At 37.4% G+C, this 20,391-nt stretch overlaps 2 long non-coding RNA genes across 3 annotated transcripts in view; one reads left to right on the top strand and one right to left on the bottom strand.

Annotated features, from left to right (window-relative positions):
* The window catches only part of LOC132679411 (uncharacterized), a 32,161-nt gene extending 22,244 nt beyond the window's left edge, over positions 1 to 9,917 (top strand). The window contains exons 2-3 of the long non-coding RNA XR_009610147.2: positions 4,828 to 4,883; positions 9,808 to 9,917. This is a non-coding gene — a long non-coding RNA (uncharacterized LOC132679411). The remainder of the gene's footprint in view (positions 1 to 4,827; positions 4,884 to 9,807) is intronic.
* Positions 1,670 to 20,391, bottom strand: part of LOC132679410 (uncharacterized) — a 28,786-nt gene continuing 10,064 nt past the window's right edge. The window contains exons 2-7 of one of the 2 annotated variants that reach the window (XR_009610146.3): positions 17,254 to 17,387; positions 15,536 to 15,764; positions 11,959 to 12,095; positions 6,291 to 6,409; positions 3,905 to 4,079; positions 1,670 to 1,921 (exon numbers count right to left, since the gene is read on the bottom strand). This is a non-coding gene — a long non-coding RNA (uncharacterized LOC132679410). The remainder of the gene's footprint in view (positions 1,922 to 3,904; positions 4,080 to 6,290; positions 6,410 to 11,958; positions 12,096 to 15,535; positions 15,765 to 17,253; positions 17,388 to 20,391) is intronic. The other variant, XR_009610143.2, reaches the window with a different exon arrangement.

The following is a 20,391-nucleotide window of genomic DNA, read 5'->3' as shown; positions in this document are numbered from 1 at the left end:
GCACCCCTCAGTTTTGATAATTCACTAGAAGTACTAATGGAACTCACCAAAAACTGTTACACTCTTAGTTACAGTTTATCGTAGAAAAATAATATGGATTGAAAGTATTAAAATCAGTCAAAGGAAGAGACACATAGAGCAGAGTCCAGTAAGTTTCCAGATATGAAGCCCTCACTGTCCTCTCCCCATGGAATCAAGATATATTACTGTCCCAGCACTGATGTGTGACAATATACATGAAGCATTGTCAACCAGGAAAGCTTAAACAAGCATTGGTGTTCAAAATCTTTATCGGGACTTCATTTTGTAGGTATGATTCATAGATTGTTTGATTGATTTCCCATGTGCTAGACTTTGGTCTCGAGGCTAATTGATACTGTGTGATCCAAAGCCCCTACTCTCAGTTACGTTGCTGGCCTTTCTGGCATGGCCAGCCTGCACCCTAGGATGTTGTTTGTGCCCTAGACCACACATTAAGATCCAGTGTGGCCAGTCCCCACACTAAACAAGGACACTTCTATCACTTATGACATAGATTACTTCCTAGGAACTGAAGGCAAAGGCCCGACCTTCAGGCCATGCCAAATTCTTTACCACACAGGTCACAACCAGCATTTGGCCACAGCTGTCTTAAAACAAAACAATTATTTTTGTCTGGGCATCTACATTTAATATAGCAGACACAGCAATAGTATCATTATAAATATGCCTAACATTTGGAGGAGATGATGTGGGGGTAAGGATAAATTTTAAGAAAAAGTTAATCCATCTTATAAAGCCATTACATACATTTTCATATTTTTGTCCTTAGATTTACCACTATTTTTATCTTGTGATGAATTTGTGTAGAATAATTTAGGGTAGGAATTTGCTGATGGTTAGCTAAATGCAGTTCTCTCTCAGGCCAGTCATTTTCCACAAGTATTACATGCTGAGGAGGCTTTAACTAGTTTCCCAACACCCTTGACCATCAATATCAGGACTACAATCCTACCAACAGTGCCAGTGTCACAGCATTTCACAGGACGGTAGTAGATATGAACTGAAAAAACTGGTCGAGAGATATTAGCACAATACTGGACTACTACTCAGTCATTAACAATTAGTCCAGTCCATCATTATATATTGTATGACCAAAATGTCTCCCATCTCCCTGAGATGCCACTCAGGTTTGCAGGCTTCTATTCACTCTTACAAGATTCCGAAAGCAGAAGTGGCTTCACCCTTTCAGATATTTGGCATAATTAAATTAGGAGATGATATCATCTCTTGCTATGAGCCTTTTATCCATTTGTTCATTCTCTTAGTGACTACTTTTCCTTCTGTACTAAATTCAAATCTAAATTTTTTCACCTTTGGGAAGGATGTTAAGTTCAGCCATGATGCCAGTCCAGATTGCAGAAGCAATACTGGCCATCTTAGTCCAACAAGTGCCTCCTGCTCAGCCTACTTCTTTTCATATAGAGTAAGGACAGAACTAATGGGCTATCTTGACCACTAGTCAACCCAGTTGACTGTCAACCCAGTTTTGTCTGATGGGATAAATGCAAAGTTCACCTCATCAAGCCCTAGAAATTCTGACATAAATTTTATTTTTTTTTTAATTTTTTAAATGTTTATTTTTGAGACAGAGAGAGACAGAGCATGAACGATGAACGGGGGGGGGGGGGGGGGTCGGAGAGAGAGGGAGACACAGAATCCGAAGCAGGCTCCAGGCTCTGAGCAGTCAGCACAGAGCCTGACGCGGGGCTCGAACTCACAGGCCGCGAGATCGTGACCTGAGCCGAAGTTGGATGCCCAACCACCTGAGCCACCCAGGCGCCCCCTGACATAAATTTTCAAAGGTATAGTTCCAGTTTCTTACTGAGGGATCATCGCTCTTTCCAGTGCCCACAGCGACAGCCCTGGTTTACTACTGCATCTGGTAGGAAAAAGGAAAGTCGAAGTACTTTGGGGGGAGAATAAGAAAAGTATCATCATCCCAATACCCTCCTCCTGTGGGAAGGATTATATAGTCCTGCTAGTGTCCTCCCCACCTCCTCTTCCTCATATCCTTTAGAAAGCTGAGGAATCTAATGGAGATCCGCTCTTAACCTTCCCTCCTACTGAGTGTGAGCACACACTTGTGAAGTTGTGTAAGCCTGCCCTTTAGGTCTTTACCTGCCCTCCATTTCAGAAAACAAATATTTCAGTTACCCTTTCTAATTTTCTATCAAACCATCACTTGAAGGATGACATTTCTTTGCCCGTTATTGGACACTTATGGGCTGTAAAGTGTGCTTCTAGGTCTGAAGAAATGTGACTCGGCCCAAAATGGTGCAGAATTTTCTGTTGGGTTCTTTCTATATTACCCTGAGGACTTGCATCTACCACCAGGTAAGCAAAGCCAGGTTCAGAATATGTGTCTGTTCCTGTCAAGGTCCATTTGTGGCCTCTGGGGACTATTGGCATTAGTCTGACTTGACACTGAAGTGTTGGGCCTTCTCTCTGGGGCATCTTCACCATCACCACCTGTGGTCTCTGTCTGTCTTGTTGTGAGACAGAACAGTTCTTATTGGCATTTTGTGCCTCAGGAGGTATTTAGATTCAGTCCATTTATGCACTGCTGAAAGTTCCCAAGTTCATTTTTATAAACCCAGGTAAGTAACTAGGTCAAGGGAGCACAGCAAGATATATGCTTTCTGGTTCCAATCACCTACCCATCTTGGAAGGGCATCTTCTGATTGGGCATCTCTGTACCCTACTTTAAGATATCTCTTACATTCCCATTATCAGAAAAAGTCTCATCCCGCCAGAGGAAAGAGCTGAAAATAGATCATCATTATTTGAGAGACTTGATACTCTCTGTGTCACACTTTTAAGGGTCCCCTAAGCAACAGCATCTGTATTCATATATTTTACTCACTATGGATTACGTAAAAATGTAGCAAGGTGGTTCTCAAACTTTATCAATATCCTGTGGAGAGATTCTGATTCAGTAGGTCTGCAGTGCAAACAGAATTTGCAAGTCTAAGTTCCTAGGGGATGCTACTGATGCTGGTCTGCAGACCACTCTTTGAGAGCCATAATAGCACATTGTTTTAAAAATCATCTGTTTATGTCTCTTTCTCTGCTGGAAGGTGAGATTTTCAATTGCAGGAACAGTTTTATTCATCAGTATGTTCCCATATCCTAACAGAACATCTAGGAAAAATATAAATATTTGTTGATTTAATGAATGGTAATGATGTTTCTTGCATTATGCTACTTATATTTATACTGCTTTTATTGGTAAAATCACCTGCATATTTGACGATGGTAATATGACTTTATTTTTCATACATGTAGAGTTAGCCTTTTATTATTAGTATAAATATTAATAATAGAACATTATTATATTTTAATAATTTCAACATGATACATGGCTAATAGTCCTTGCAAAACATTTTTTGCTAAATCACTAGATATATGTGTGTGTGTATGTGTGTGCATGTGCTTGGATGAGAAGAATGCTATTTTTCTTTTATTATATGTGAATTGGTGATATAAAATTATTACATGAAATATTTGGCAGCTGTATATACCTTGCAGGCAAAATTAATGAAAAAGAAAAATTTATAGAATCTAGGCTAATTTGAAAATGTGATGAAACATGTCTTCACAAATTAAAGTTTGGAGAATGGTGGAAAGTACAAAAATGCACTGATAGCCTTTCTGAAGATGCCCCCCTCCCTACCGCATTCTGTATTCTGCTCATTAATTGTTAAATTAATATTCATTTGGATTCTGGTTGGCCTCTTTAATGCCAGGTTCCCAAACTCAAGTGGAACTAAAGGCAAACTACCTTAATTTTGCCTCTTTTACATCACTCCTAAAGTTTCCAGACTAGCACTAGTAATTCTAAGAAATTAGCAAACCAACTTACCCTGGGCCATGATTTAGTCCAATCTCATTAGCTAAGTGAGTCCCAACTTCAGTGTCGCCTGTCTTACTTCAAATATGTAATTAAGAGGGCCAATGAAGGCCAAACTGTGTTTGAAGGTAAAGCAGGACTCATGGATGCAATAATGAGAAACTGTGGCAACTAGGATTATTTAATCCTGCAAAACAGAACATAAGTAAATAAAATTCAATTACAACTTAATTAAGCTAAAAATTCTATAAAAATCATAAAATATGGAGCAAAAGCTGATTAGTCTCTTATTTGAAACCATTCAGTAACATGTTGAAAATAGTCAGTGGAGGACATTGATGGCCTATACATTTAACACCAATAAAAAGAGATACGTATGTGTCCATATAGTACAAAATCAAACTATGAAGTTCTTAACCACTGAACACTGAGTGTTAGATTCCACAGTTGGGTTTTTTAAATGGCTTTAAAACTTTAGGTTTAGTTTGAATTAAAAACTCACCACAGACTTAAAACTAAGACTTAACGGGTATGTGGTAAGTTTTGTCAACTCAAAAGAACCAGTTATTACACTGAAGATATTATGGCTTTTTGATAATTTTAATGGAGGTGGAAATGCCAGTCATTACTGATAGATAAAAGCAATGTGAAATGTGAAATGTCCTGTTTGTGTCCTATTTAAGGAGGTGTTTACCAAAAATGTCTAAACAAAAATCCCTGATATTACAAAGTATTTTTTTCATTCTTGCTGGGTCTCCAATATTTAGACCCAATTTCACCAGGTAATTACAACCTCAGAAAATGAAAACCATACCAGAATTGGGAAGGTGTTTTGCAATCTGGTCCTAGTCAAAACTGTGGACTAGGTACGGTTTTTCTACGGGGCTAGCCCACTTCCCTTTGGTGTCTAATACAGTCGTCTCATTCTGTTTCAGGGTTTCCCACTTCTGGAACAGGCTTCCAAATCCTGCAGGGACCAGATCTCTAACAGGTGATGATTTGCTAATCCTGTGAAGTAAACTGTGCTGATGTGTATAGTTCCTACCAATTGGAGAGGGTGCTAGAGACTATGACTTCCTAATTCAGTTAGTGCAAATTGCAGTCTCTAAGGATTGTAGGAGCCCTTACGGGTAGCTTTCCACACAGTGCAAGAATCTCACCCAAGTACCTCTTCAGTGACGGTTCAGTAATGGGAAGTCCAGTACTTCACCAGGTGGGGCAGTTTTAGATGTTAGAAAGTTCTGTTTTATATTAAGCCAAAACCAGGAAGGAGCAGAGGTGTCAGAGGAAAGAACGTTAGCTTTGGGAAAGGTTCAAGGCCAAATTCCAGCTTCACCATTCTCTATCTGTGGGAATCTGAGTGTGTTTTTTAACTTCATGGAACTCAGCGCTCTGATAAAAAGGAATAAAAGAAAAAAATATCAAAAGAATCATAATAATATTAAATATTTGTAAAACAGCATACACTTCTGGGTACATAGTGAAGGTCCAATACATATGAATTTTGTCTTTTCTCTTATTATTCCTAGTCTAGTTCTTCCTATATGAAACATAAAATTGTTCTGTTCCTTTTGTTTGGTGACAACTTTCCAAATTATCTAAACCTAGGTGCCATGCTTCTCTTTGCACAATTTTCTTTTATAATCCAAATATCAGCCTATCTTTGAGCCATTCCTTATAGGGCATCTTCTTCCAACCCTTCACTATCCTATTTCTTTTGTATAAGTGCATTCTACTTTACAAAAATCCATATAGAGTTAAGGTGCCTATAATTAAGGATGGTTCTGTAAAAAATGAGCTAAGTAAAATAATTTTCAAAGTGTTAATTTGTATTTCCACTCCCTACATCATCTCATCTTCTCACGCCCTTTGCTGGGCTTCGTAGCACCCTATCATTATCAGAAGTATCTTCTTCATTAGTTAGCTAGTTAATTAGTTCAACAAGTATATGTGTGCTTATTATTTCTCTCTCTTAGTTGAATGTAAGTCGCATGATGGCAGAGGTCTAGTCTGCCTCCCTCACCCTTTTGTAACTGGCACTTAGTACAGCCTCTGGCACACTAGAGATGCTACTGGATATTTGAAAGTAATGAATTCAAAAGGGCCATGAGAAATTATTGAGGCAGAGATGATGATGACTGTATACATGGAATTGCTAACTCATAATTCTTGCATAAAAATTTAATTGCTTAGAATTTTATATTTGTCTTCTTAATAAGAATACACATACGATAGGAAAAGGAGAACATGGAAAGAAATGAACATATCTATCCTTGATTCCACTGATCAGGTCTTCCTTTTGTTTAGGCTACAGGGAGCTATTCTCTAGCCATAGAGATTCTCTTCACCCAGAGACAGAGGAATTCCCTCTGCACCCCCAGCAGTAACCCTTACCCACCATTGAGAGAATTCTCCTCCAACTGCCAACTTTGGTTGACAGATACAAGGGAAATTCCTGTGCCCTTGCATGACACAGAAAAGCACAGTTGTGGCCACTTGTCCTTTGTGAAATGGAGACTGCAAAACAAAACAAAATAAAACCATTTGTAGAAAAGTACCTTATAATTCAAGGAGGTCACTGTTCAAGGTATTAAGGAGATAATTTAGTATACAACAAACAGTCTGTGAGATTTTAAAGTGTCAGTTAAAATAGTTTTGGTATTTGTTATTTTAAATGAGTGTCAAGTTTAAAATATTCCATCGACTTCAGTGAAAATGTCTAATTCAAATATCTTCAGTTGAATCTGGTTTTAATTGATTCATTTGTTATATATAGAAATAAAAGTTCCCAATAAAATATTGGTCATACATCAAAACAATTTGTATCATCAGAAAAACACAAAAGAAGTGACTCTAAACTATTGATTAACGCATATATATTCTTGGGACGCCTGGGTGGCTCAGTCTGTTAAGAGTCCAGCTTTGGCTCGGGTCATGATCTCTTGGTTCAAGAGTCTGAGCCCAGCATTGGGCTCTGTGCTGACAGCTCAGAACCTGGAGCCTACTTTGGATTCTGTGTCTCCCTCCTCTCTCTCTGTTCCTTCCCTGCTCATGCTCTCTCTCTTTCTCAAAAATAAATAAAAAGCATTAAAAAAATTTTTAAAAAGTATATATATTCTTTGAAGGAATCATCTGATGATACCATGTTTTCCACTTTTGCAAATTAAATGTGTTTGGTGACCCATTGGATTAATGGAGAAAGCAAACAAAAGGTGAAATTTTAATTTAAAATATTAGATTAAAATTTTATATGCTAAGGAGTAGTCAACTCAGTGGTCAAACTGTCTCAGGGCTTTGGAGGAAATAGAATTGAGAAACTCAGGCCATCTCAGGGCAGATGGGGGAAGGCACACTCCGTGTAGGTGGTATAGCCCTGCTTTATGTAAGTGTGCTGACATCATTCCACTAAGGAATATAGACTTGGTCGTGCCAGATCTTCTGATTTTAAAGATGAGCTGGAAGTCTGTATTTTTACCTTAACCTCTTAACTTAATGTATGCATAATACAAATTATAATATGTATATATTATACATATATACATATGTGTATATATATATATATATATATATATATATATATACATACTCTTAGGCCAACATTCTAGGAATCTATTTTATTTTATTTTATTCTTTTATTTAATTTTTATTTTAGAGAGAGAGAGAAAACACAAGTAGGGGAGAGAGGCAGAGGGTGAGAGAGAGAATCTCAAGCAGACTGGAGGCTGACGCAGGGCTTGATCCCACAACTCTGGGATCATGACCTGAGTCAAAATCAAGAGTCAGACACTCAACCAACTGAGCCACCCAGACACCCCCTATGAATATATTTGAAACAAAGACCCACTTGTGTGTACAGGAGTAATATGTATTAGAATGTCACTTTCTGATTTATAATAGAAAAATAAAAGTGAAGACACCCTATATGTTTGTTGAGTAGGTAAGGAATTTGAAATGTGTTGCGTCCGAATGATGAAATGTTAGAAACAGCTGAAAAAAATGTGGAAGATTCCCAAGGAAGATGTAAGACATAGTTATTAAAAATAATATTGGAAGAATGGGTATAGTATAATTAAGAATACATGAAAATGGTATTTCTATTGTGAATGGGTATTTATGTTCAGTGATCGAAGGGGTACTAGGAGAAATGGGCAAGGTACAATTGGGTTTTCAGAAAATATTTCTATATGTGTGTTAGTTCTCAGCAACAGGATTGAAATGGCTTACAACAGAATTTTGACATATGTTGTCTTTCAAATGGGAACTCAGACTGGAGAAGTGAGAGGGACTTTGATCTTTTATACCTGCTGCTTAAATATTCTCCAATAAGGATATATTCATGAATTGTTACATAAAGAAAAGGAATAGTTAAGATGAAATGAAAATGAAGTCAGAAAAAGAGGTTTTCATAGTGATGAACAGTAATAATATGAAAAATAAGGCTTTACCTGTTGGTTAAAAACCTTAATTACTGGTATGAAAGCTATGCTATTAAATACAGAACTCTATCTTGAAATGATTTAAAATACAGCCTCTCTTATCTGAATGTCTGGGTTCAAATCTAAGACAGTTCAGCTGTGTGAGCTGGCCAACATTTGTGTATGTAATAAATCCCAACTGATAGTATCTTGCAAATAATAATAGATAACGGAGGTAAGATGCTCAGTCTGGTTTCTGATACATTGAGTAAATTTTCTAAAAATATTAGCCATTATTCTTGGAAATGAAGTTTATGAAACAAAACCAAGAGGATTTGCTTTAACCATCTCTGGATATGTTTTTAATGATATGTTTTCAATCAAAATCCATGTTATTTTTGTAGTGGGTCAACAACAGTGCACAGATATTTGGCTATGTGAAAGTGATGTATTCAAGATGATGTTTTTGTGAAATTCCCCCTCTGCCTTTTAGCAGCTGTCTTAGTATCAGGCGGTTCTACACATTATAGGTATAATATAGTAGTAAAGTATATGGTTTGCTTCTGGGACTACAGACTTCGCAACAGAACAAATTTCATCAGTTGCTTTCTGCATTTTTATACACATGCAATACATTATCTCTAATAACGTAGCTCTAGAGAGGGGTCAGTGGCCATTGAAACCAATGCTCGTTAACACCAGCATTCTTCACAGAACTAGAGCAAACAATCCTAAAATTTGTATAGAACCAGAAAAGACCCCGAAAAGCCAAAGTTATGTGGAAAAAGAAAACTCATTATCAGTTTTTCTGTGTCCGCTTTATGTGGAAACAGACGACGTCCAAACTGAAGCCTAACAGTCTATCAGCTGGGCAACCCTAACAAACATGAGGCAGAAGTGTTCAAGGATGTATCTTGTGGGTACATTTCCATCACTCCTGGAAAAGCAGTTGCTGAAAGACATTCTGGCTGAAGAAAATCAGGAAACCAAATAGAAAGCTATTTTTGATTCAGAAAAGAGAAAAATACAAGTAATGACAGACAGTGAAAGGAGAGATGATAGAAGCAGGTGAAACAGAAGGGGCTTTAGAGTAGGTGTAGACTTCTTTTGTAGGACAGTAACTTAAAAGACTTAATATTTGAAATTTATTAAAATACACATTGCTTTTGTTTATGCAAAAATTTCTTTCCATCTTAAAGTTCTAACCTTTGTAAAAGTCATTCTCACTGGCAGTAAAAATATCTGTTTATTGTCACTACCACTGATTAAAGAAAACATACCTCTAGTATAATTAAAGGAAGTGTGTACATATTAACATTTCATTTCTCTTACTGCTGTTTCCCCAGCCATTATTTTAAAACCTATTTTTTTAAATGGTAAATGTAGATAGAGCCTTTTAATTAACTAATGTTTAAAAGTAGGAAATCATGAAATCTTCCCCAGATATGCTAGATTCTGATCGGGAGAATATACCCTAATTGACCTGCTTTTCTTTTTCAGGATGTAGAAGAAATTTGAAATGCATGCCCCTGAAAAAGGCACAGATTTGAAATAGAACACCTGCTAAGCCCTTGTTTTCTTCTAATCAGTAGTTTCTGATTGAGAAAATTACGCACACACAATATGTATGTATTATGTGTTAAAAATATTCAAGATAATTTATTTTTACTTATCCATACTGAATTCAGTTACCAGGTTTTTTAGTTGCTTGAAATATAGGCAAGTTTATTATCTTGAGGTATTTACATTTTTCTTTATTTTATATTCTACCAAAGCAAAAACTTACTTGGAAACATACTGTGTAATTCCAATAAAAAACTTGTCATTCAATCCTATTGTTTATATTTGTTACAATTATCCACTTAATAACTGTAGTTTTATATAACTGCCTCAGTGTCTTGCAATCTCTTATCTTAATCATACTCAACATTCAACAAACCTTTGCTGAATGACAATCAGAAAGAACTACGGTACATTTAAACTGGTTTTATGCTATTCTGTTAATTTCAGTTTTCATAATTTTTGTAATAGACACCTACTGCTAGAATATTTCCATCAGCAGAGAAAACTGAAATGACCCTGTGTTCTGCTAGTCCCTGTCTCCTTCCTACACAAGTAAACACTATTTATACAATCTAAATTAAGGACCCACATTTTCAAAAAATTCTGATCATGAAGAATGGCAGAATGAGTTCTTTTCAAGCCAGAAAATGAGATTGAGTAGTAGAGTCCAGGACCTCTAACTTTGAGCTCATCATCCCATCTGGGACAACCTGGTAAATTCCTTTAACTGCCAGGCTAGGGAATGAGGACGTCATATAACTTACTTACAAGTCCTAGGCCATGGAGAGCTTTATAAATTAAAATGAACACCTAGAATGACTGTTGGAAGCCAGAGCTATGCACAGAGCATCCGTATAATGTGCTCTGTGTGGTTGGCATTGCTAAACAGACAAGCTGTCACATTCTGTACTAGCTGAATATTCCAGGGCTTTTCCTCTGTCAACCAAGGTAGAGGACATGGCAGTAGTCAAACCTTGAGGTGACAAAAACCTAAAGTAGTGTGGTGAGCCCTGTATTATAGAGGGAAATTTACAAGTGTAGGTGGGGAGAAGCATCTCTTGCCACAGCACCTATATCATAATCCAAATGCATCCTTAGACTGAGAACATCACTATTAAAATAAAGGCACATTCTGTAATGACAGGGATTACATTCAGCAAAACTAGATCTTAAACACACACGCACACATGTCTAGAATGGGCCATCTTACATATTTTAAAACAAAATAAAAAATGAGTATTTCTAATTCTGAAATCATTTAGTAGAAGAACACAACACCATATTTTGAAATCCAATGAATAATGTTACCATGAATTTATTAATAGGCTACATGAATGAATACATTTCAACTTATTAAAAAGGAATCATAGTAAATTTTATTTATTTAGAAAAAAAATAGTTTTTCCTGCTTTTTCTAAAAAAAGAACAAATAATTTGTTTTTAATTTTTATAAATTAGAAGCAAAGAATGATAGTTCTTAGATAGCCCGCCTTTGGTTTTAGGATAGTCTATGAATTGTGGCTATTTGGTGCCACCTAGTGTCAGAGGCCTTTTAAAATACATTTAAGTTACCTTTGCTTTTAGAAAATTTGTGATGAAAAATAATTTATAGATGGCTGGATTGTCACCTAAAAGATATAAAAATTAAAATAAAATTTATTTGGCACTTATAAACATTAACTAATATTGTCTCTTACCCTCAACTGTAGAGAGGCTTTTGGTTTGACAAAAAAATGTTTTACGACTCTAAAATAGAGATCTGGAATTGAGAGTGTTTAACTCTATTGTATTTTTTATTTTTTGTCGGGCTGGTTTGTTGGTTTCTGAAGTCAAGGTTATATATCTAGGATTGGTATAAACTTAGAGATGATATTCCATCTTGAAATTAATTATCATTAATTATAACATTACCAACGTAATAAAAGATATAATCATATTTTGTGGGCAAAGTGAAACCTTATAGCATATAGAAGGTTTAAAGTTGACAGATAATTGTTTTCAGAATTAAGGAATGATGGAGATTTGAATTTGAGTAGTCACATCATCATAGCATCCTGTACCTTTTTACAGAGAACCCATTCTACTCACAGCATCCAGAAGTAGATGCACAAGGCCAAGTGGCCATCCCTGGGGTACAGTTGATTGGATATGAATGGACTGGAATGACCAGAACGGAAGTATTTTGATGCTCTCTTGTGATCATTTGGGATGGTGGCACTGTGGGGCTTATGAACAAAGGTAAGGGTTTAATGTGAAGATTCATGATAAGCCAAGGATGATGCCAATACAATGCAACATTAAAACCATTTTCAAGTTATGGAATCTACACAGAAACAGAATAAGCCAGTTTTAGAGAAATCAGAATAGTAGAGACATATGCAGGGAAAATCAAACATGAGAGACCCTATACATTATAAGAGAAAAGAGGGATCTTAATTCTTGACTTACAGTTCCGGCCTTCCCATGCCCAAGCTTCTACCTTGCTTTTTTGCCCTTTCTTAATAATACCCTCAATAATACCCAATAATGCCTTCAAATAACTTCCTTTTACTTGACCTACGAGTTTTTGATCCTTTCAACCAAATGATCCAACACTATAAAGTTATGTTTCAAATTTGGTGAAATAGGTTTCATCAGATGGGAATGACATCTTTTCCAAAATACCTGTGAATATCAGATACCACTAGGAAATTATACAATGTTTGACTGAAATTTTAATTTTATACTGAATTTCTACACCTTTAATTGTGGCTTTGATAACATTTGATGACATGTACTTTTTCTCCTAGATTTTCCTTTCCCTTCCTCCCACTCTAACCTAACTTGCTGCCTCATAAGAAAGGTAGAGGGTGAGCGTAAACACTGCTGTTGCTGACTTGGGTTCCCAGAAGCCCTGGACTGGACTGTGTTTGAATGGGGGTATGGGTTTAGGATTTTATAGCACAAGCCCCCGTCTTGGCAAAACTTGAAGTGTGAAAGACTTTATCTAGTCTAGAAAAACTGATATTGAAAGTGGAGAAGAAAGAGGCTTGTGGACCTCTCCTGAAGACAGAGGGGCAGTGAAGCCCTGCTTATTGAAAACAAATCTGGGGGAGGAGATGGGACAGGGTGACAAGACCCCAAGAAGGAAATAACTGCGTAGTAATAGTATAGACAGAGGGGACCACACGCAGCCATAAAATGTCTTCCTGCCTCCATAATACTTCAAAAGAAGCAGCAAAGGGCTCTGAGATGTACAGGGCCACATGGCCAGCCCTAAAGACCTGGACTGATGACTGTAGCCAGATGGACCTCTTTCTTCCATCCTTGATCCTGTGTAAAAACCTAGAACTGGTCCACCACCCTGGACGGATTCCAGGAAGGGCTGACGTTAAGTCTTCAAGATCTAAGCAGAAGGGGGCTAGGAGCTAGAAAATAAGTTTTTTTATGTAAAACAATAGTTCTTGGACTCCTTGGTGCATGAATTGAGATCCCACATTATAATTCTAAAATATAAAGTGTTCCATTCTTGTTTCACATTAACCAATATTTAAGTTAATTTCACGAACTTGTTTGGAAAGACTTTAGTCTCTGTATTTAAGGGTATCTCTAAACACTAGCTTCTTTAGCATCACCCAAATGTTTATCAAATAAATATAGATTCCCAGACTGCACCCCAGGCATACCATTTCCCCATCATAGGGGAGTAGGAGAAACCTTTTAAAAGAAGTGCCCCAGATTTTCTGAATTGTAACAAACCTGGGAACCAATGCTTAGCTGAGTGTAGCCTTTAAGAATCACTCCACGGTTAAACCAGTCTTTACTATTTAAACCTCTTTTGGTTAAATATGTTCATTTGGAGGACTTTTTATATAAGAGAATAAAAATTGTTATTTTCACCAAATTCACTTTAAAATCACTGTGTAAATCATGTGTTCGTAATCTCAATTATTACAGGTAACAGTTATATGGCTACATGGACTTCTCTGACATACAACATTTTCTGAACTAGAGAAAAACTATTTGAAACACTTAAGCAGAGCAGGTGTAGATTTCTCCTTAGTTGTGAGCTTTCCCTTGCAACCTATCATTAACCTTGTCCCAACCTTGAGATTTGAATGGCAGGAAAGATGGGGTGTTAGTTATTCATGGTTCTAGCACTTTCTACCACTTACCTTTCAGTATTGTGGGTAAGAATAAGACTACACAAATGATTTGAGGGGTACTACTGGCTCAAGCATATCTTTGGCACCAGAATATCAAAATATATACCTTAATTTTTTTAACATAAATTACTAAATTAAGATAAATTTTTACCCCCGGAGAACACAAGTTAGGAAAAGAAGGAGAAAGATAAATTTTTACCCCAGGAGAGCACAAGTTAGGAAAAGAAGGAGAAAGAAAATAAGTTAGTTACCACCCCCCCCCCCATTATTGGCTCATGGAATATAAACTAAAAGTACAGCATAAGAACATTTTAGGATCAACGTACAGGAGTGGATGGGTCCTGATATGAGTCATTGGCAGGGTGGGTGGTTACTGCTGGCAATGATCTCAGAGTAGACTGCTCACAGCCCAGGCACAATGCAAAGCTGACTTAATACAGAACATGGATAACAAATGGGGACAGAAAGCAGCCTTTCAAAGTTTTGCTCCTAACCACAGGGACTGGGTCTTCTCATGCTGTATTTGTAACATCTGTAAGGTACCCAATAAAAGTCTACTGAATGAAGTTGAATATGGGAGCTCCCAGGAGAGCTCACCTTCCTGTGCCTGAGGTGAGAAGAAAGTATCAGTAGTTCTGGGACTCTGCTCCTGCTTCCAATATTCATCCAACAACTTTTGCTTTCTTTTATGTGTCAGTTTGGTTCATGTTCACATCATTTTATTGAGAATCTAGTCATTATCTAGGCACTTGAGATACAAAGATGAAAAATCCAGTTTCTGTCCCCAAAACAAACATCACCAAAAGTCTCCAATATAACTTTATGCATACCATGCTGCAGTGATACACAAAGTACTTTGGATGCGTACAGAAGGGCCACTAAGCCAACTTGAGATTTTTGGGAAATTATTTGGAAATGATGGCAAAGAGAAGTGAGTTATGGAATTGATCTGGAAAAGATAGGAGCTGGACCCATGTAAGGCATCTCTAGGACATAGGTCTATGCAGGGCACAGGGTGGAAATCTGACCCTGTGCAATCTAGGTGAGGAACACTCAAGCTAGTGCAGGTTTCAAATGATGAGGGCTCAAGTCACCAGTAATAAAAATGGGAAGGTGGATCTCAGAAAAATTTAGAAGGCAAAACTGGTAGACCTTAGTAGTTGGCTGGATATTGGGAGGAGAGTGGGGATATCTCAGGATGTCTTGTGATTCTGCCTTACAGAGATGGGAAATACTTGAGGACAAGAGAGAGATTTAAGGCCCAGACAAGAAGGCATATTAGATGAACCGCATGCAAGGTGCCTAAGGGCTACAAAAGCAAGGAACTGGATACAGAGGTCTAAAGTTCCAAATAGATGTCAGGGCTTCAGGTACACATTTGGAGATTTTAAGCAAAAAAAAAAAAAAAATCATGAGAGAGGAGGAGTTCATTCAAAGAAATTTAGAATGAGAAGAGCAGTGGGCAAAGGGGCAACATCTCAGTTTTCAGGAAAGTAGCTATAGGGTGAGAGGTCACGTACCTGTCTGCAAGGGTAATGAGATTCTCTTGGTCAGTGTTGGAGGTGGTTTTGGTCTGTACTTGGTCACTGTCTGCCTGCTTCTCTTGAACTCACTGGCGCCCCAGGCACCCTTGAGCTGCCAGGACGTGGTCTGGACCACCTAGGCTGAGTCTCAGCTTTATTTGTGCGACCTCTGGCTTCAGTCTCTTGACTTCCTAGAGTGGGCAGAATTGCAGGAGCCCAGGCTTCCCTGACAAATACAGGGAAAGACACATGGTGAAATACAGTGTTTTGTAAACTTTTTCTTTTTAATCAGTGGGATCACTGATTCAAATGAACTCTGATAGATGAGAGATACCCCAGGGCTGTTGTAATTAAAGCCAAGTGTTTGTCCCAGAACAATGCTTTCTCAGATCTGCCCTCTGGTCCCTGAAGCAGCCCCTTAGGCATCTCCTCAGAACTGTTGTAAACAGCAAGCCCTTTCTGGAAACAAGGGTTTAAACCCCGATTCTGTGGCTCAAAGGTTATTTGTCTTTGGACTGATTGTTCAGTTTTTGTGATTCTTATATTCCTCAGGTATAAAATATAATTACTTCGTGGGCTTGTTAGCATCAGATGAGATAATGTGTCAATGCAAAGCTCAAAGGTCAAAGTAGTCTCAATAAATGTTACTTTTCTTCCTTGCACCATGTCTAGGCCCCAGTGGACAATTTATGGAATCAAAATAAAATCATTGAGTCTTAGAATGGAAAAGGGTTGAGAGTCTTCTAGTCCAACCTCCCCAGGGAGCTCCTGCCAAAATGTCCACATCAGATGGTCCCTTAGTAACTGCCTGGAAATTGCACAGATAGTGGGAGATTTGTGCGTACGTGCGATAGATTCTGTTTTACTGCTGTACGCCTCAGACTGAGTCCAATATTTGACCCATTATTCTAAATTTTATTTTTCAGAACAATACACGCAGTCATTCAAGTTTTAAAGCCAGATTATCAAACATTGTATAAGTTGTGATCCTGTTTTGGTTAAAAGTTATATAAACATACTCACATATGTATGAATATGTTTACAGACCATCTGTAGGATTTATATAAAAATTTAATAGTGGCTGTATATTGTATTACAGAAACAGTTTTTCTTGATAAGAAATTCTATATTAGGTGCGCCTGGGTGGCTCAGTCAGTTAAGCGTCTGACTGTGGCTTAGGTCATGATCTCATAGTCTATGAGTTTGAGCTCTGTGTTGGGCTCTCTACTGACAGCTCAGAGCCTGGAGCCTGCTTCGGATTCTGTGTCTCCCCTTTTCTCTGCTCCCCCCCTGCTCCCATTCTGTCTCTCTCTCAAAAAGAAATAAACATTAAAAAATAATTTTTAAAAATCTGTATTAAATGCTTTTCCCCCCTCTTAATTAGCATGTGCTTTCAAAGATATGATTTTTTTACCTTTTTTTTTTCCTCTGGTCTTGAGCCTCTTAACTATGCTTAAGGACAGATAGAGGAGATGCTATCTCCATTCTTCACCAGCATGTGAGTGTGTGCACATATACACATCCACACATGCGCACACACACACACACACACACACACTCCTGGAATCAGAGGGATGGAATGATTTTCTGGGAGTGATTTTCTGAGGTTTATTGGGAATGGTGGAATAAGAATTAACCTCAGATTTTCCCTTTTTCTTCCCACTGCACCTTTTATGTTTGTTTTTGTCTCTTTTTAGTCTAAATGTTCCACTTACCTCAGCTCTGTCACTTTTGACATAAACCTCAGACTTCCTATCATTCAAGTCATTCTTTTCTGAATGCATTCTTGACTGTTAATATCCGAATTAAAATGAGGTGTATAGGAGTGTGTGTAATATTCAGGTGTAATCTGAAAAACACATAAAGGAATGTATTACCTTCCTTGATTAGGACATTATTAAACCAAGATATAACACTTTTATTAAATATGTATGCATTTCAGCTAATTTTAAAATAATATTTTATATTTCCATTGTAATATATGTTCACTATAGGACATTTCATAAGTAGAGAGAAAGAATTTTAAAAAGTCACTCCTATAACACCCATAGTTTCTCTAAGCAAAAATAAGTTCTCTAAATATTTTATGTCTTGTCCTACCAGAAAGAAAACTCTTTGGGGGCAGGATTTTTATTTCTTGTGTTCAGCACTCATTTTGTGCCTAGATTAGTACCTGGACTATATTAATGGGCATTTATTCAAACTTTGTTGAAGCAGGGAATAAAATATTTATGTATATACATTTATATTTTTGAGTACAGAATAGAATCAGTAAAAGTTTGTATCTTCATTTTTTAGTTCATATTAAGTTGTTGAAAGCATATGAATTTTTTGAAAATGTTTATTTATTTATTTTGAGAGAGAGAGAGACAACAAGCAGGGGAGGGGCAGAGAGAGAGGGAGAGAGAACCCCAAGCAGGCTCCTCTCTGTCAGTGCAGAGCCCATCGCAGAGTCAGATTCAGAGCCCGAGGCAGGGCTCCGTCTCATGAACTGTGAAATCATGACCTGAGCTGAAAGCAAGAGTCCGATGCTTAACTGACCGGGCCGGCCATGTGCCCCGCATTTCTATGTTATAATAAATTCTTCCTAACTACCATCATGATTGAATAATGCTCTGTGGAGTGTATATGCTGACTTTTGAGAGGCCACTTAGGTGCTTTTCAGGTTTTGTTGCAATGACCAGTAATGCTGTTGCAAACATCTCTTTGTACGTGTTTTTGTAATTTTTGAGAAATATCTTGCGTAGGCCTTTCCAAAGTGAAATTCTTGATTCGAAGATGTGAAGGGTTCAAAATAAACACTCTTCTCCCCTCCTCTCTCTGTTATTTAGAATTTGAGTACATGTTGAATGTGTGGTCAACCACTGTCATTGAACTTACAATTTTTTTTCACTTCAAAATCTCCATAGACACCAATTCATGCATCTTAGGTGTGTTTTCAGGCAGGTATGAATCCACGTGACTGCAAAGTCCATGGCTACCTTTCTTCGCACTGCCCGGTGCCAACCACTTATTTCTTCCTGGTCAGTTGAGTGGTGGGCACACTTGTTGCCTCCACCTTCTGAGAGATGAAATTGTCAGCAAGACAAGTCAAGACTCTGTCTGATGCTCAGATTTTTAGTGTAATGAGATTTCTAGCAGATGTCTTTATAGTGGAAGTGCCCCCGTTACTGTTATATCTTTTCTCTGTGACAGATGTTTAATCTGTGTTAGGAAAAGTGATGTCCATATCTTTTATCAGACTGGGCAGTCTTAATTTTCTCTGTTTTCAGATGGTTTCATCTTTCCCTGCCCATAGATATCCATTAGAAGCTATCTTGTTAAAAACAAACACACAAACAAACATAAACATTTTCCATAAAAACAAGGACATAATGCCTGTTTAGGCCTAATTTTACAGGTTGTGCACATCAACTGTAGAAAGCCTAGAAAATGATACAAAGTATAAAGAAGAAAGTGCGAAAAAACCCATAATCCTGCAATTTTATAGGATAGTACTTGTTAATATTTTGCCATATTTCTTCTAGATTTTCTTCTGGGTATGAGTACGTGTGTGTTAGATGTAACTGGAAGAGGACTATAAATTTAACTCTTATCCTGAGATTATATTTAACATATTATAAGCATTTTCTTTTTTCTTTTTTTTTTAAAGTTTACTTATTTTTTTTTTTTTTTTGAGACAGAGAGTGGGAGCAGAGTAGAGGGCAGAGAGAGGGGGAGAGAGAGAGAATCCCAAGCAGGCTCTGCACTGACAGTGCAGAGCCCAACTCTGGGCTAGAATTCACTGTGAGATCATGACCTGAGCCAAAATCAAGGGTCAGATGCTTAACTAACCAAGCCACCCACACACCCCAGCATTTTCTTTTGGCTTTAAAAACTTAAAAAAAAAGTTAGTTTAATGATTATGTAAGTGTTATCTTGGAAGCAGGCTATAGCTAATTTAATCATGTTCCTGTATTTTTCATGTTTCCATTTGTCTCTGATAAAGATAACACCTCCACGAGCATCCTAGTAAATAAATATACACATATACACTTGTGGTGACTTCCCCCAGATAGATTCCTCCATGTGGGTTTGCCTGGAGAATGTGCCATGATCGCTTCAGGCTGTGTTCAGTGGATCCTGTGTTCCTACCCCTTTGCCAACACTCAGCTTTTGTAATCTTTGCTCATTTTATAGGTGAGATCGAAGGCGTACCGTTTTAATACTCACTACACGATTTGTGAGGATGAATTCTCTCATCTTTTGGCCCATTTTTCTTCTTTCTTAACTTGAGATTCATTATCTTTACTGTGCTTGTTCTCCCCATGTAGGAACTTGCTATATCCTTCCGTTATTTATAGCTTTTTTGAATAAATTGATAGTTTTTAAGTTGATTTTTATCTTATCCCATTAATTCATGCCTGGTGTAAAAAGTCCAATTGTATTATAAGGTTGATCGCCAAAAGCAGCAGTCCTCAGCTCACTCACACCCATAGTCAATTCCCCTTTATCAGAGGCATCCATGTTCACATCTCATAGCTCTGTCATCTATTTTCTTCCATTTTTCTGAATAATTTGCTAAGACAGCTATTTAAAATATTTAAAATTCAGACATTATTGACTTGCCATTATGAGGTGAGCTATCTTCTACACTCCCCACCAATGCATATTTGTTCTCCATCCCACCTCTCAAATATAGTTATAACACGGTTTGGGCTAGAATCAGTACATGTTTTCACTAGTATGTCTATATACATATTGCTCATAGTTGATTATGTTCTTGCACAACTTACATTTTCCTGTTTGTTTGTTTTTTGTTTAGGTTCACGTTGTTCATCACTAACTTGTTCTCAAATCATCTGGAGCTACCA

Source organism: Panthera onca, chromosome A2 (assembly GCF_046562875.1).
Source record: "Panthera onca isolate mPanOnc1 chromosome A2, mPanOnc1 haplotype 2, whole genome shotgun sequence".
Classification (NCBI taxonomy): Eukaryota; Metazoa; Chordata; class Mammalia; order Carnivora; family Felidae; genus Panthera; species Panthera onca.
The sequence above is the reverse complement of the archived record's forward strand: the minus strand, read 5'-3'. Positions and strand labels throughout refer to the sequence as shown.